The sequence below is a fragment of the Saccostrea cucullata genome, unplaced genomic scaffold (genome assembly GCF_032062105.1).
Source record: "Saccostrea cucullata isolate Sc308-1 unplaced genomic scaffold, CSIRO_AGI_Scuc_v1 ctg484, whole genome shotgun sequence".
Classification (NCBI taxonomy): domain Eukaryota; kingdom Metazoa; phylum Mollusca; class Bivalvia; order Ostreida; family Ostreidae; genus Saccostrea; species Saccostrea cuccullata.
The window spans coordinates 413,917-429,679 of NW_026931863.1; positions in this window are offsets into that span (position 1 = coordinate 413,917).

The window sequence follows — 15,763 nt, forward strand, 5'->3', positions numbered from 1 at the left end:
TTGATGAACGGTAAAATATAGATGCAAACACATTTTAAATTTTTCGAAGAGATTTGCCGGATTTTGCGTGGTTTGCGTAGTTGAATCAACAGAGCCAAATGTTCAAGTAAGGTCTTGTTTTTGTCAGATTATCCGTAAACTGGTATAATTCTTTTTTTTATGTACGCACACTTTGAATTGACACTATTCCCAAAGCATCCTTTGGCAGCATACAGCGGCATTCCATCTGTTCCCTACAGATTTAGGGAAGTCTACAAATAGAATTTTTCTTTAAAATGTTTTTTTTCAAAATGTTCAACGAAAATATATTAAAATATAATTTCATCTAAAAGTTATTGAAACTTCTAATTTCTGGACGGGTTAGAATCAAGTTTCAATTACTTTTAGATGAAATAAGATTTTTAAAAATATTTTCGTGTGAAATGCTATTGCAATATATAAGTCGTGGTATTATATAGAAAACTTGAGAATGTATCGACTGCAAATCTGTGTTTATGCATCTTTAAGGAAAACACTTTCAAAACCATTCTCCAGATATATTGATATTCAGAATCCCCATGGTATGGATTCATGTTAGGTTAAAATATAAAGTTTTAGGACTAAAAAGGGTGTTAATGGCTTTTTTTCTTGGAAATTTACAAAAAAGCATCTTTATAAAACGTTTTTGTAGGCCACAAAAGCAAAGTGAGTTAGATGAGAATTATGATTCTTGGATCTCGTATATAGAACTATCTTATTTGTCTGGCCAAAAATCAAAAACCAACTATATTTGAAGTAAATATAAATTGTGATGTTTTATCACCACGGCGTTCTGTCATTCAATTTTGTCAAGGATATAATTTTATAATGTGTAATTGAGATTTGATTACTTATTAAACAGCATTATATTTTTGAATTAAAACTAAAAATATTATGCTTTATTAAGAATGTTAATTAATCGAAATAATCACAAATGCAAACATGAACCTTATGTTTCTTTAAAAAAATACCAAGAGTGCACAAAATAACCTTTTGTTTTGCCATTTTTGTACATGAATTACAATATAGAAGGACAAGTAAATATTGCTCATTTTACACCAAATTAATTAGTATTATTGGACTTATTCTGCATTGGCTTTAGTTTGCATGTTCTGGATTTGGCCTGATTGACCACATGTCCATTTCATAATTATAGATACATTGGCATTGTTAATTAACTCCTATTTTTGATGGGCATAACAAAGAAAACAACACCTTTTTGCATAAATCTAATGTGAAAAAAATGTCCAGGGAATATTGGAGGTACATAACTATTTAGAGGTAAGATTTGTACTTACTGCAGAAGAACTTTTCCTGTGTGATATCACTGTTTTCTGTGTAAACTTTTAGCAGAAGTTTGTCATAGCGTTGAAATTCAATTAAAGTGGTTTTGAATTAACACTACTTCTAAAGTATCCTTTTGCATAATTTATTCCATTTTTTACAACATAAGGGATATGTCCATCTACTTAGGAGAAGTAAATGTTCTCATATTGTATTGGCAATGTATGAAAAACATTTTTTATCTACTAGGAGATTTAGAAAAAATTTTAATTTTGTGGAATGATAACACTTCGAACTTTAACATTATATTAATTGATTTTATTTAGATATAGGGGACGTATCTACCTAGATAAATGAAAAAAGCTTAAGGTGACGAACATAAATAAATAACAAAACACTTACAGTACATATCTTTGACCAAGGCATAAAGCATAAACCCGTTGAAAGTCAAGGGATTATGGGCCAAGGACTAGTAAGCATCCTCATCGACTGCTCATTCACACTCTGAACCCTTTTTATTGAAAAAAAAATAATAAGGGGAAGACCTAATATGGTATGAAATATGTCAGTCAAAAATACTACTCAATGATAGTTATATTTGCTAACTAGGTCATAACAACGATCATGTATGGAAATTACGAAACGCGACTTTAAACGCGGCCTTCGAAATCCTTGTAACATCAATTTATATATCATTAGCTCCTCTAGGTTATAAATTTAATTACTCATCGAATAAATTTGGATACAGAAACACCCTACGCAGGTGATAGCATAATTTTACTACATAAATAAAAAGGTTCATGAAAAGGTCAACTCAGATGCAGGAGTTCGACCCCAACTGATCTGAGCCGATTGATTGATTGTATATTGTTTAACGTCCCTCTCGAGAATTTTTCACGCATATGGAGACGCCACCACTTGTCCGTGGAGAGCTGCAAATTTTGTCCTATACTCGGCACTCAGGGTCATAGAGCAGGGAGGAATCTTTTTTGTGCCAGCACCTCGGTTTATACGGTCTCCACGTCCCACAGTGGGATTCGATCAAATCCTTACTTCGCAAATCTAGACGCTCTAACCACAGCGCAACGCGGGCGACCCTAAGTCGATTGAAATATATGGATCACGAACAGCATTCAAGCAATAATGTTCATAAAAATAATGCAAAATAGGAGCAGAAACAACACGGACCTCCAAAAAATTAAAACAACATTCAATCAATAGATTATCAATAAATCCAAAATGTTTTGTACTTACTAATATAGTAGCTTCAGAGCAATTTTCAACAATTTGACACACTTTAATCGACTAGAACAGTAGTTAAATATGTGTAAGAAATTGTTAATGAACTGAAAATGCGTAGAAAGATGTCGATAAAGTTTTGATTGTGCGGGGATAAACAAAATTTTAAGGAGAAACAAATGTTATTCAACATACCATCAACGGTGTTTGATATGAAGTTAGCGGCGATGAAGTCTTTTTCCTTCATTCTGTAGGGATTTGCAGTTGCACAAATGTGTATTATATAATAGTTTTGTTAAATATTTAACAACTGTGGAGGCGGGTGTTAAACTAAATTGGTGAAATAATGTAGAATAAAATAATTCAGTGAGAAAAGTCCTTGAATTACAGAGAAATCCATTATTCTTATCCATGGTGATTCATTTAGAATTTTTTGTTCACCAGTTGTTATTACTTTTTGTTTTAGTGCGGAAAAGTCAATTTTTAAACAGCTACATTGTTTTTTTTTTTGTTTTGTTTTGTTTTGTGTTGTTTGTTTGTTTGGTTTTTTTTTACAATAAAAGAATATTACAGTGTATTATATTTTTTATCAAAGGCTCGTGTTTGCTTAGCTCCTATTTTGTAATGTTTAATGGATTTTTGAACTTGACTACTGTTCGTTACATGTATCTCCAAATACTTCAAGTTTATCAAAATAACAAAATGGGCTACCGTTTTTCAAAAGTATTTATTCTAAAAGGTTTAAACAAAGTTTTTTTTTCAAAATTATCTATTATCCATCGCAAAATTGTTGAAAATACTACAGGGCAAATTAATTTTTTTTCAAAGGTACCTCTTAATATTTTAAAATGTATTACATGAATTGTTAAAAAATTACTAAAAATAGATAGAGACTTGCGTATACATGTATACTTAAAAAAACCGCGTTTTCTAACATTTTGTACGAGAATAATTTTGTATAGAATGAAAAATGTAAAGTTGGTATCATTTCTCTCTCTCATATTCCTCATCAACCATTTATATTGTTTTGAGAGAATAGATTGAATTGATTGAATCTCATTTCTTTTATTTTATCAACATGCAAATTAGCATAAGAAGGGCAATTTTTATTACCTTAAATTAGAAATAAATTGACAATAAAATATTGCTCTCAAGAATTCAAATAAAGATTTTTTTTTCAAAGGTACCTCTTAATATTAAAAAATGTTGTACATGAATTGATAAAAATTTACCAAAAATAGATGTAGACTTGTGTATATTCTTAAAAAAAACCGCGTTTTCTGTTAAGAATTATTGAAATAAACAGAGTTGTTATATTATACTGCCTTGAACTACCAGTAAGGTTTTAACATAAAATATTTCATGGTTGTCACAAAACAGTTGCATTAATCTTCGTACAAACATATATACTTTTTAAAAAGGTTTTATAAGAAGGAAGAAATATTTTTTAAATTTTCTGTTATTTGAAAACACAAAGAACAAGTTATCTTTCGTTGTATGGATGTCCAAATAAATCTCCCATAGAACTTTATAATCTTTATGTTTGTATTTTAGGCAATATCGCGTTTTCATAAATGTCTTTCCAAATATTTAATTTTGTACTTGATATCATTTTGAAATATGTTTTCTAATGTGATAGAATATTGTACTCGACAAGTAGACATAATGGTTTTAGTATTTTTAATATTATACATGGTGCAAAATATTTTTTTGTATTTAAATTAGCTGTAGTTTACAACAGCATGAAAATTTACTATAGTAAATTAATGTATTTTAACTATGGTTCGCAGATTGCTTAAATCTTTGTTCTCAAATTCAAATACATATATTATACATATATATATTTTAATACTAAATGGAACTATTACTCGATTTTCGCATGATGTTTCAAAAGTTTACATCGTTGTTATCGAAGTGAAGAGAGTTTAAGATTCAAATTCTCAAAGAAGTTCCAGAGTATAGTTTGATATTAAATGAAAGTCTCAAAGAATTAACTATATTAACTATAGTAAATATCGGTAAGGATACCCCCTGTTGACCCGTTATATTCCCATGTGCTTATACTTATAATGTCAGGATCGAGTAAAGAAAAATATTATGCAGACAGTTCAGTTTGAAAATAATGGCTTTACAATTTGTATGTAAAAGCTTCATTTAACATTCGTCCTATGACATATTGTATTGGTTAGAAAGGTCTATGTATCGACCGTAGAATTTGCCAAATGTTGACTTTAAATGAGATTGTGATATCAACTTACAGCTGTACTAGTTTTGAAAGTAGCTTACTTTGTAGTAGAAATGAAAAGTACATAGACAATGTCCTTGCTCTTTGAATCAGCTGGAGACATATACTCCATATGCAAGTGATAATGGTAGATATATTGATACATAAATAAACAAGGTTTGTAATAAAAAAGATTGAACTCATATAACATTTTATAAAGTTGTTGGACAAGATAGGATACATGTAACAACCGAATCTGACCCCTTATTTGATGTAAAAATCAGGACACTGGAAAATTTGTTATAGTTTGTAGTTAAGAAGTTAAAGTGATGCTTACTTTAAAACAAGCACTAATTTAGATTCAAAGCTTACAACTGAAGCCACTAGAGGGTGCAGAAGTAGGACATTTTCCAGAATTTCCTCAATTCTGGTAGAATTTCATCATATTTGAGATACTTTTCTCTTCGGAAAACATAGAGCACAAGCTTGCCTATCTGAGAAGGTCTATTGTTGTATTGTATATCTGATATTATGGCAAATAATTCAAAACAATATTGTAATGATTGTGCTGGCATGAAAAAGATTTCTCACTGCTTGAATTCTGAAAGTGTCAAGGAAAGATCTAAATTAGCCCTCCATCGCAAAATGGTGGAATCACACACTCATACAATGAATAAATTAAAATGAAAGGGACGTAAAAGAAATATTCAAAAACAATGTTTTATTTATTTTTCATTTAATTTGACACAATGGTGTCTTGATATTTTGTAATTTGATTTTATGTTGCATTGCTATTTTAGTAATACAATACAATGTCTGTTTGGTATTTAGATTTCCTGATGTGACTTAAGTCTGAGATATCCCTCATAAGTTATTTATGTTAAATCTAAGACTTTATTGCAACTGCAAAGGATATATAGTAAAGATATTAAATGTACATGTAATATATGGAGATAACAAACAGTATTGAAGCTCAAATGTCCATTAAACAGTTCAAAAAGGATGAGAGCAAACACAGACGTCTAAAACAGGTCATACACATATACTCTTTGGAGGATTGAGCATCCCATGCCGACGGGTCACCCAAACCGTGTGCTCCTTGTCATGATCGAGAAATAACAAAAAATTTCTTTGATGATTAAGTGTGTAAATAATGTTGTAACAATTAGTGTAAAAATTGTCAATTTGACTTAATGATAGATTGTATTTGCTGACAATGTCATTGTATCGACCAAAGATCTTACAAAATGATGACTTTAAATGAGACTGATGATATTCTTGCTTCATCAACTTGTTTAGAGATTAATTCATCTTACTTTCAACTGTTTTGTTCATCGGTGTTACTATTGTTAAGAGCAATATTGATTTTTCTTTAATTTGAAATACTTCAAATATCTATCAATTTACATATATTTGGGCAATATTAGTTTACATCTAAAAAAATAAGAGGAATGCAAAAGTATAAATGTTTTTAAAATCAACAAGAAGATCCTAACAGATGGCTTACTCAAGATATATAGGATATCTAGGATCACAGTACATAAATAGCGCAGAGAGAGAGAGAGAAGCAGTGACACAATTCATTAAGATATTGCATTATTCATTGTGTGACACGAAATGTGCTTCCAAACACAATATTGGTGTAATACTTTGGTTAGTAAAATCAATTGACCATAACATATTACTCTAATTTATAAAAATGATATACATTTTATCTTAGTAAATTATTCAATGGTCTGGACAATTAACCCCTTTCTCGTACAGGAAGAAAAAAATGGCGAAAATGACAATTTTTATGATCATTAAATCTATCAATGTTACCTCTAATCAATGTTGTTTAAGCCAAGATTTGATACTCCGAAAGAGTGCACTGACTCTAGTTTATCCTTTATAGACCTACACTGCTCTGTTCCTGTTTCATTTCCTATGTCAGGCTGGCAAAATATCTTATGCTGGTCCATTACGTTCATTCTCTGCTCCACTTTGAAAATTTATGATGCACTGCTAGATAAGTATTATAGATTTAGTTCCTTGTTAGTAATTTTGTCACTGTTAAATATTTAATACTACAAATATTAGAGAAATAATTAAATTTGAATTTTTTTTTTGATAAACAAAAAACACAAAAGCGTGCAATTCGTCAAACTTAATCGGGTCTAAAAACGATTAAAGTGTCATATTAAATCTTGTTTTCTTTAAAAAGAAAAGGACAAATACCAAGACGAAGATGTAAAAACAATTAAAGAACGCAATAAAGTTCCTTGAAGGAGGAATATTGTATACCCTAATACCCACCATTTAGAAGTGTTATCCAAGGTTAACAGAGACTGGGAAACTATATGCCAACCATCGTTCGAATAAGGTATAAAAACTCTAAAGTCTCCTGATAAAGCCGTCCGTGAGATATGTGAGCTTTGATTTGGGGAATACAGTGTATGTCACAATTCAACTTTTGTATGCTCTTCATGTGAGACTGTATAAACCAAGATCCTGTGTGGCAGTGAGTGTTGGGAGATCCCTCACAGCTCTATGGTCATATAAGTACCGTTTTGTAGGTGTAAATTTGCAAGCAATTGGTTGCGTCTCCAAATGGGTGAAAATCCTTGAGAGAGGAGAGTCGACGTAAAACAACAAACTAACTTTTGTAAAGAAAAATTTGCCGAATTATCCTGCTCCTTTGTGAAAATTGAAAATTAAGAGCAAAACAATAGCATGCAGTTAATTTATTGTTGAACTCTATAAAATGTGTAATTTGATTTATTCAGATCTTAAAATTATAGTACAAGGTGTACATTTATAGCAATCTAATAGTTACATCTCTACAAAAATATAAAGAAAAAATTCATTTTATCAGAAAACAAGTACTTTAACATAAAATTACCATAAATTTTTATAATATCAAGATAAACAAAGAGATATCTCTGCATGAACTAAACCATGATACAGATAATAACATTCCCTTCATGTTTTCCACACACAATGGGAATCTGTTTAAAAACAAGTTAAGTCTGTTCTCAATTGCATACTCAAACAAAATCCACAGTATCAAGCCATAAAAACCTTTCAAAAGTTTGTTGTTTTGCAAATCTTAATCGACGATGTAAAGAATCGTTAAAACTATCATCAAACTATGCTTATATTCCTTCTCAGATTAACTCTACATGATATATGTTTCCATTGATTCCTTTTTATGAACTATAATATCCACATTCAAACACATTTTTAAAATACTGGTGTTTCTTTTTCAATGTTCGTGGGTAGGGAAAATTTTGTTGGTTCGTGGGGATGTTATTGCATTGTTACCGTATCTCGTGTATAAAGATTCAATGAACAAATATATTCTCAAGATAATCGTTCGTGTGAATTTACAGGTGAGGGTGACACACGAAGTCCACAAACACTTGTTCCCATAAGAACATTTATGTCATGATTCCACAGTATTATTGAGTCAAATTTATCATTCGGTCAAATACTGATTGACATTTTTCATACTAATTTTTGGGGCATTATTTACAGACTAAAATGACAACTGATTTTTCCTTATTTCTCGACCATGACAAGTGACAAGGAGCACACGGCGGGTGTGACCGGTCGGCAGGGGATGCTCAATCCTCCATGACACCTGATTCCACTTCTGATTGTTTAAAGGTCCGAGTTTGCTCTGCTCCTATTTTGTCTTGTTTTATGGACTTCTGAGCTTGAATACTGTTCGTTTTCTCCATATATTTGATCATTTTTTTTATTCATGTCATAGACAAGGAGAAAAGATGTTCTATAATCCCAACTTTGATACTTACATTCTGTAAAAATAAGATTTATTAGCCTTCGTCAACTTCCCTTTTTATCAGGGTTTTCAGCTTCAAATTATTAAAAACGTCTTTCAAAAACAAAACTTGTTTCAAAAACAGCTTTGAATATTAAAAGGACGGTTTACTTGTTAACTTATTGGTTCATGACATCAGACACTATTAGCGTATCCTGCACCAAAATTGACAACATTTCGGTTAATGAATCTTTTAGAGCGACCGTTTCGTGAGTTTATGCTCTTTGATTCTTGTTGAATATTAAAATATTCTTCAGCTCAAAATAAAAACGAAATCTTTGATTTTTGGAAGCAGATTTATGTGTTCGATATTAAGGCTGATACACTGACACAGAGTTCATATTGTCATTAATATCTTCCTTCATCTCCGACATTTTTTTTCTACGGCGTCCTCTTCTAGCTTATCAATACTCAATAATGCAAAATACTGTAGCATGAGTTTCTGAAATTTTTCCGAGAAATATCGAAGTAATTCAATATTTCAGAAAATGTGAAGAAAAACAGTAGTTCATATTTGAATTTAAAAAAAAACTAATATAAGTGGTTCTCAACTTCTTACTGTACTTAAGGATAATGGAAAGTAAACCGCCATATAACTGTATCACCATAAATTGTTTTATCAAATAACCCTTTGTATACTGGAAAATGGCAGATCCTATGATAGGTGTTTTCTAAGTTTGGGAAATTAAAACTGGCAAAAAATACTCTTCATGGCCTGTGGGAAAAAACAAATATATACAACATATATATGTATAGAATAAAGAAAATAGCGTATAAAATACAAAATACGAGGCCTTTGCAGTTTTGTTAAGCATTTGTGTGTATCTAAGTTTCATGATCTGTTTGAATTTCAGAAAAACGTGGATAAGAACTAGATTTTCTACACGCTCTCGTTTTCATTCATATTTATAAATAATGTATTAAACTTTTTTACAATCAAATGTTTCTTTAAAACAGTGTGAACTACGATATGATGTCTATCAAATTTGCTATGTATTTAAAGTCAATAAAACATAAATCTGTGATGAATTATCGCCAATATACATTGGTTGTAGTATGTCCTTGTTGACAAAGCAGCAATCCATCATGTGTGTATGAAACAGACATAAGTTGCTGTAAATTTCACATATTTCTTTCCACGTGTTGATGACCACAGAACCTTGCTCAATGAAATTACAATGAAAATACTGTTATCAATTTATTAAAGATTAACAATGATTTCTGTCACAGTAGGCTTCGTTGTTGACATCATAATAAATGCAAAGTATATATAAACATAAGTGTACAAACAGATTTACATGTAAGCATTTGTGTGTATTGCCAATTTTTCTACAAGATGATTTAATAAATTTTATAAAATCATAATGATATCAATGATCTCGTTGAGTTGTTGACATCATAATAAATGCAAAGTATTAAACAATTCAAACAGATTTACATTACATTTAATGTAAATTTCAGTTAGAGTTTTTTATGAGGAACCTGCATAAAGCTCATTAGTTCTTTTGTAAATTTGGCCAGTTGTCTCGGAAAGTCGTTGGAACAAACGTCTGGATTAATCCATTATTGATTAAAATAAATGCATTTACAGGGAAGTAAAATTAAATAATTGTTAAATATAATAAACACTTCATATCAACCACTTTACTGCTAGTGGAAACCGCTTTATTTCTAATTGTTTAAAACTTATATTGTTTATAAATAAATAATGCTAAGTGATAAATTGAAGCATTGTTAAATACAGTTATTTAGACAATATTTCTATCGCAATACGTCATAGACACGTCAGATATCGATAATTAACTTTTTGTTTGCAGGAAACAATCCGTGTTTCATTGTCTTTTAAATTTTCAGACAAATATCAAACATTGTACTAGAAATTTATCAAGTACATACTTTTTTCAGTGACTTCTCCCCCTCCATAAAGATTACACGAAGAGGCCTTCAGGATTTTTTCCTTATAGGACTAATTTGGTTTGTAGTTTAATTAAACAAACTAAAAGTTGTGAAAAAGGAGTTTTAAAAGAATTAGTGTCTCCATTTTGTGTGAATTCAGAAAAGTTCCCTTCACTGTCTTAAGTATTTATTTGTCTTTTATATCTCTAGATTTTGAAAATTTTAGATTCATGATTAAAAAACTATTATATTGAAATCACAAGAGCTCATCAAAATCAACAGCATAAAACTTACGACTTTTCAACTTTATACACAATCATTTCCCATGATAATTTAAAATCCAGGCTTTTTGATATTATTGACAGTTGCTTTTTCAATAAAAATGGAACTAGTAAAATTTCTTACCTTGTCATTCGTCATTTGCAAAACTATTTAAAAAAGATGCACTAGTTTCTTATTGACAATATCTTTGTTGTTTTTTGGAGACCAGGTCTTCCAGAAATCTACTGGAATTCCCATGGGTACCAAATTACCAATTGGGCCCCGTTATAAGCAGACCTATTTTTGTATTCATATGAAGTAGAATTTGTCCAAAATATAATGTGTGAAAAAGAAAAAAAAACATTTTCTATGGCCTTCAACTCGACATTTAGATATATTGACGACGTATTATCAATTAACAATGCTAACTTCCAATCTGATGGCGGGTTCGAATCCAACTGCGAGACGTGGAAACCGGTCCTTCGGATGAGACCGTATAAACCGAGGTCCCGTGTCGCGGTAGGTGCTGGCACGAAAAAGAGCCCTCCCTGCTCAATGACCCTGAAATCCTAGTATAGGACAAAATTTGCAGCTCTCCACCGGCAATCGGTGGCGTCTCTATATGAGTGAAAAATTCTCGAGAGGGACGTTAAACAATATATTTATATTCGCCCTTTTGAACTTGTGAACAATTTTGCCCCGTTTTAAATTCGCCCAGTCATAATTCTGTTTAAGAATTTATGAGGTGTAATTTGAATTCGCCTCGTTTAAAATTCGCCCAATCAAGGAGAGGGCGAAAGGGGCGAAAATAAAATAGGGACGAAAATTTCCATGTATACAGTAATCAATCAATAAATCATTTCTTATGTCGTTATCCTGGTGAGCTTGAGTTAAAAGTTACCACGGAGTCTGACACATCTGTTTCGTATTTAGATATTTTACTTGAGAAAAGCGTTAATGGTAATCTAACAATCAAACTCTATATGATAAACGTGATGACTTTAACTTTTCAATCGCCAACTTCCCTTACTTATACAGCAATATACCATCATCACTTGCATAAGGAGTTTATATATCTCAGTTCATTCCATACGCAAGAGTATGATCTACGTATGAACAATTCTTAAACGAGGTACGTTATTGACAAACAAGTTGCTGAAACAAGAATATCAGCAGTCTCGCTTAAAGTCATCATTTCGTAAGTTCTATGGTCGATACAGTGACCTTGTCACCAAATACAATTATTTATTTTTGAACTAAATGATGTCTGAAGTTTTTCATACTAATTGTTAGTCCATTATTTATACACTGAATTGACGTTGGGTTTTCCCGTATTTTCAATGACAAGGAGCACACGGCGGGTGTGGCCGGTCGGCAAGGGATGCTCACTTCTCCATGGCACTTGATCCCACCTCTGTTTTGGAGGTTCATGTTTGCTCTGCTCCAATTTTGTATTGATTTATGGATTTTTGAGCTTGAAAATTGTTCGTTATCTCCATATGTTTCATGCACGATAAATGAAAAATAAGCATTAACCATGCTCAAAAGTCCATTTCAACAATTCCGTCTGGACAAACCAGGAGCAGAAAAAACAGATCTCTTAAAAATTAGACGTGGGAACAGGTGCCATAGAGGAATAAGCAGCCGTGTGTTTGTTGCATTTATGAACACCATTAGTAAATTTGAATTGAGTGAATTATCCTATGATATTCATTAGAATGTAGGAAAAGTAAATTTTACTTTGTCACCCCCAAAACCACCCACCTCCGAAAAAAACCCAATTCCCCCCTAAAAAAAACATTGAATCATTCATATCAATTCTGTCAAATATATTTACATACAACTTATCTGGTGTATAGACTTTGTATTTAAATACTTAAAAAATCTGAACATTAATCTGTAGAAAAAATACATAACACAACATAATGCAAATTGCAATACCACCTGCGTTTTCATATCAATGTTTTGCACAGTCAGAGAGCAAGTAAATAGGTTTTTGATTATCTTCTAAGCTTCTATTTAATTCTTGAAAAGAACAGTATATATAGAAAGAAGTTTGCCTTTCCCCCAGTTTGACTTTTCAAATCGACAAAATCGATGCAAAATATTATTAGATTTTTAGCCAGAAGAAACTAAACATTTTAAATATTTGATTCCTTTGCTTTTCTGCCCTTTTATATTCTATGTACATAACAAAATATGTACAATGTACATTAGATTTCCAAATAGAAATGAATATTGATTTAATGTACATAGAAATTCGGATTTCAAAATAACTTTTTATTGATGAGGATACATTATTTTAAACTGTTAATTAATATATGCCACTAAAATTTAGCCATCTCATTCTCAACTCTGTATGCCTCTAGGGTGTCAGTTCCTATTCATTGCATTTTGTATTTATAGAAAGAGAAAGATTTTGAATACATGAAACATATGGAGATAACGAACAGTATTCAAGATCAAAAGTCAATAAAACAATACAAAGCAGGAGCAGAGCAAATACGGACTTCTAACTCATCAGAGGTGGGATCAAGTACCATGGAGGAGTAAGCATCCCCTGCCAACTGGTCACACCCGCCGTTTGCTCCTTGTCATGATCGGGAAATAAATGAAAAATCAACTCAGTGTATGTATAATGGACTAACAATTGGTATGTAATAGAAAGAGTAGCATTTGTCCTGTATTTGATGAATATAAAGTATTAATGATTTGATTGTTTTTCAAATCTTTTTTCTTCGTCATTTTTTGTGATATTTTTATATAATAATGAGATTTAATGAGAGATTATTTTAAATAAATAATCTTTGTGAATTTTCCTTTACCTCCCCAAAGCGATTTGCATCCGTTGTTTACTGCTGACCTTGAAGATTGTAACGATTATCATAAACTCATGATCTTCTCTTGTATCAGATTTTGACTTCAGAGTCGGTGCTTAGATATTGAACATTTTCACAAGAATTTAAACACGGTGTAATTGATTAAACATCACTAAGTGCTAAAATGAAGTAGTTTGAATTTTCATTATTTAGAAAATATTTAGTACACTAGCCGTCACTGATACGATGGGTATTTTAAGTTTACTTTTCCACAGAATCGAAAAATGTGCTCTTTATATACCGTAATCTTCAATGTTTACCTGTCAAAATTATTGCCAAAAGTTTTACACAAAACTTAAAGTACAAATCATTTCTGCTGGGGAATTCGTTTAATCAAAAATATCGATCTTTATAATCGAAGAAGTATTAAAATGCATATTATGTATTTTTTGTGCATGAGTTACAGGACCTTGAAACAGATAGATGTATATAAATTATATTTAAAGAAATTTTTCTTGGTAAGAATTACGATATACCTTGTGATCTAAAAATATCTACTAAACATAAACTTAAAAATAAGTATGGATAGCGAAAATGGTACATATGTTTAATCACCTTAATTCGCGGCATGTTTCACATTACGCATCAGTAAGACAACTCGACTGAAAGAGTTTAGTCTTCAATCGCTTCTAAATCCGACTTTACTCCTACCGCCATCTTCCAATGTTTTTGTTGTGAATCGGTAGAGCGATCAAAGCCGATTGAAATTTATTAGTATGGAAAGCAAAATTAATTCAGGGGAATTACATCTGCGTTTGTTGATATGCTTTATCCTTGGGGTCTAATGAACCCAGAATAAAATCAGACAGCTGCACTCCCGCGCCTCACGACATGCGTGCCATGCTTAAGCTTCCACTGTATACTAATTACTTTTCAGTAGAGAAAATTGGGCGGCAAAAACCAGATATTTTTTCTTTTTTTTCTATTTTTTTCAAAGCTTCTCGAAACACTTTATTGTTGCAGATCCTTCATTAAAATCTCATAAATAGTACTATTTTTTATCCTCTTTGGATTATTTTCTTGGACTCGTGTCCATCTTTCTACTTGTATGTGGTTTCTCGTACAATTCAAATACATACAGGTCACTCATTAACCAAGGTTAAATCGTTCAATTTGGACATTAAAATTCCCATATTTGGAATTTTTTCATCCCCCAATTTCAAATAACGCTACTTAATTATCGACTTAATTAGTAAGAAATTTAAATTTGTGTATTCAACACTCCTAAGGCCTGCTGTGCTCTTACCAGGCTGTATACATCAAATGAAACTTACATAACTTACCTGCCGGGCTCCCCCCAGGTACTTTATACATTAAATCATTATCAACCTGCTGGGCTCCCCCCAGGTTTTTAATGGAGTACTAAATGAAACTTACATAACGTAACCTGCTGGGCTCTCCCCAGGTACTATATACTTGAAATTATCATCAACCTGCTGGGCTCCCCCCAGGTTGAATAGAGTATACCCATTATTTTATTGAGTATCTTGATTGCCTGCTGGGCTCCCCCCAGGTATCAAGCCCGGAACCTGCTGGGCTCCCCCCAGGTTCTGGGGTAACAATCAATAACCTGCTGGGCTCCCCCCAGGTTATTTAATATGCTGTTAAGATTAAGAGAGAGCAGCCCCCAAGATGCCAAAAAAAATTTGTACATTTTTGTATATTTTTTAATTTGTTATTTTGCTGTTTTGTAATGTAAATATGCTGTGTATGTAGTGTTAAAATGTATATATTTATTGGTTCAACTTAATAAATCTGAACCTTATCAGGGTGTCATGTTGTGTATAAAATGTAAATTTATTTAATTTTTGTTTATACACAACTGTCTTTGTTATGTACTGTGTGAACAGAGCTGTACCTATTTACGTAATCTGTTAGCATGTGCTTGAGCTGTTTATAAACTAAACCACGTGATCGTCTTAACCAATCAAAATCCTAGAAAGGGACGCTAACTTAGTCAATGTTTTGTAATTGAAGTAGCCAGAATCTGTATCTTGATCGTTTTGTTATCCCACCCACCACCCCTTCATCTCCTATTGTTTATGTGCCAAGTTAATATCTTCATGATGATGATACAGTATGTTCATATACATACATGCCTAATGTTTACCAGTCATTAACTGTAATCTTATATGTATT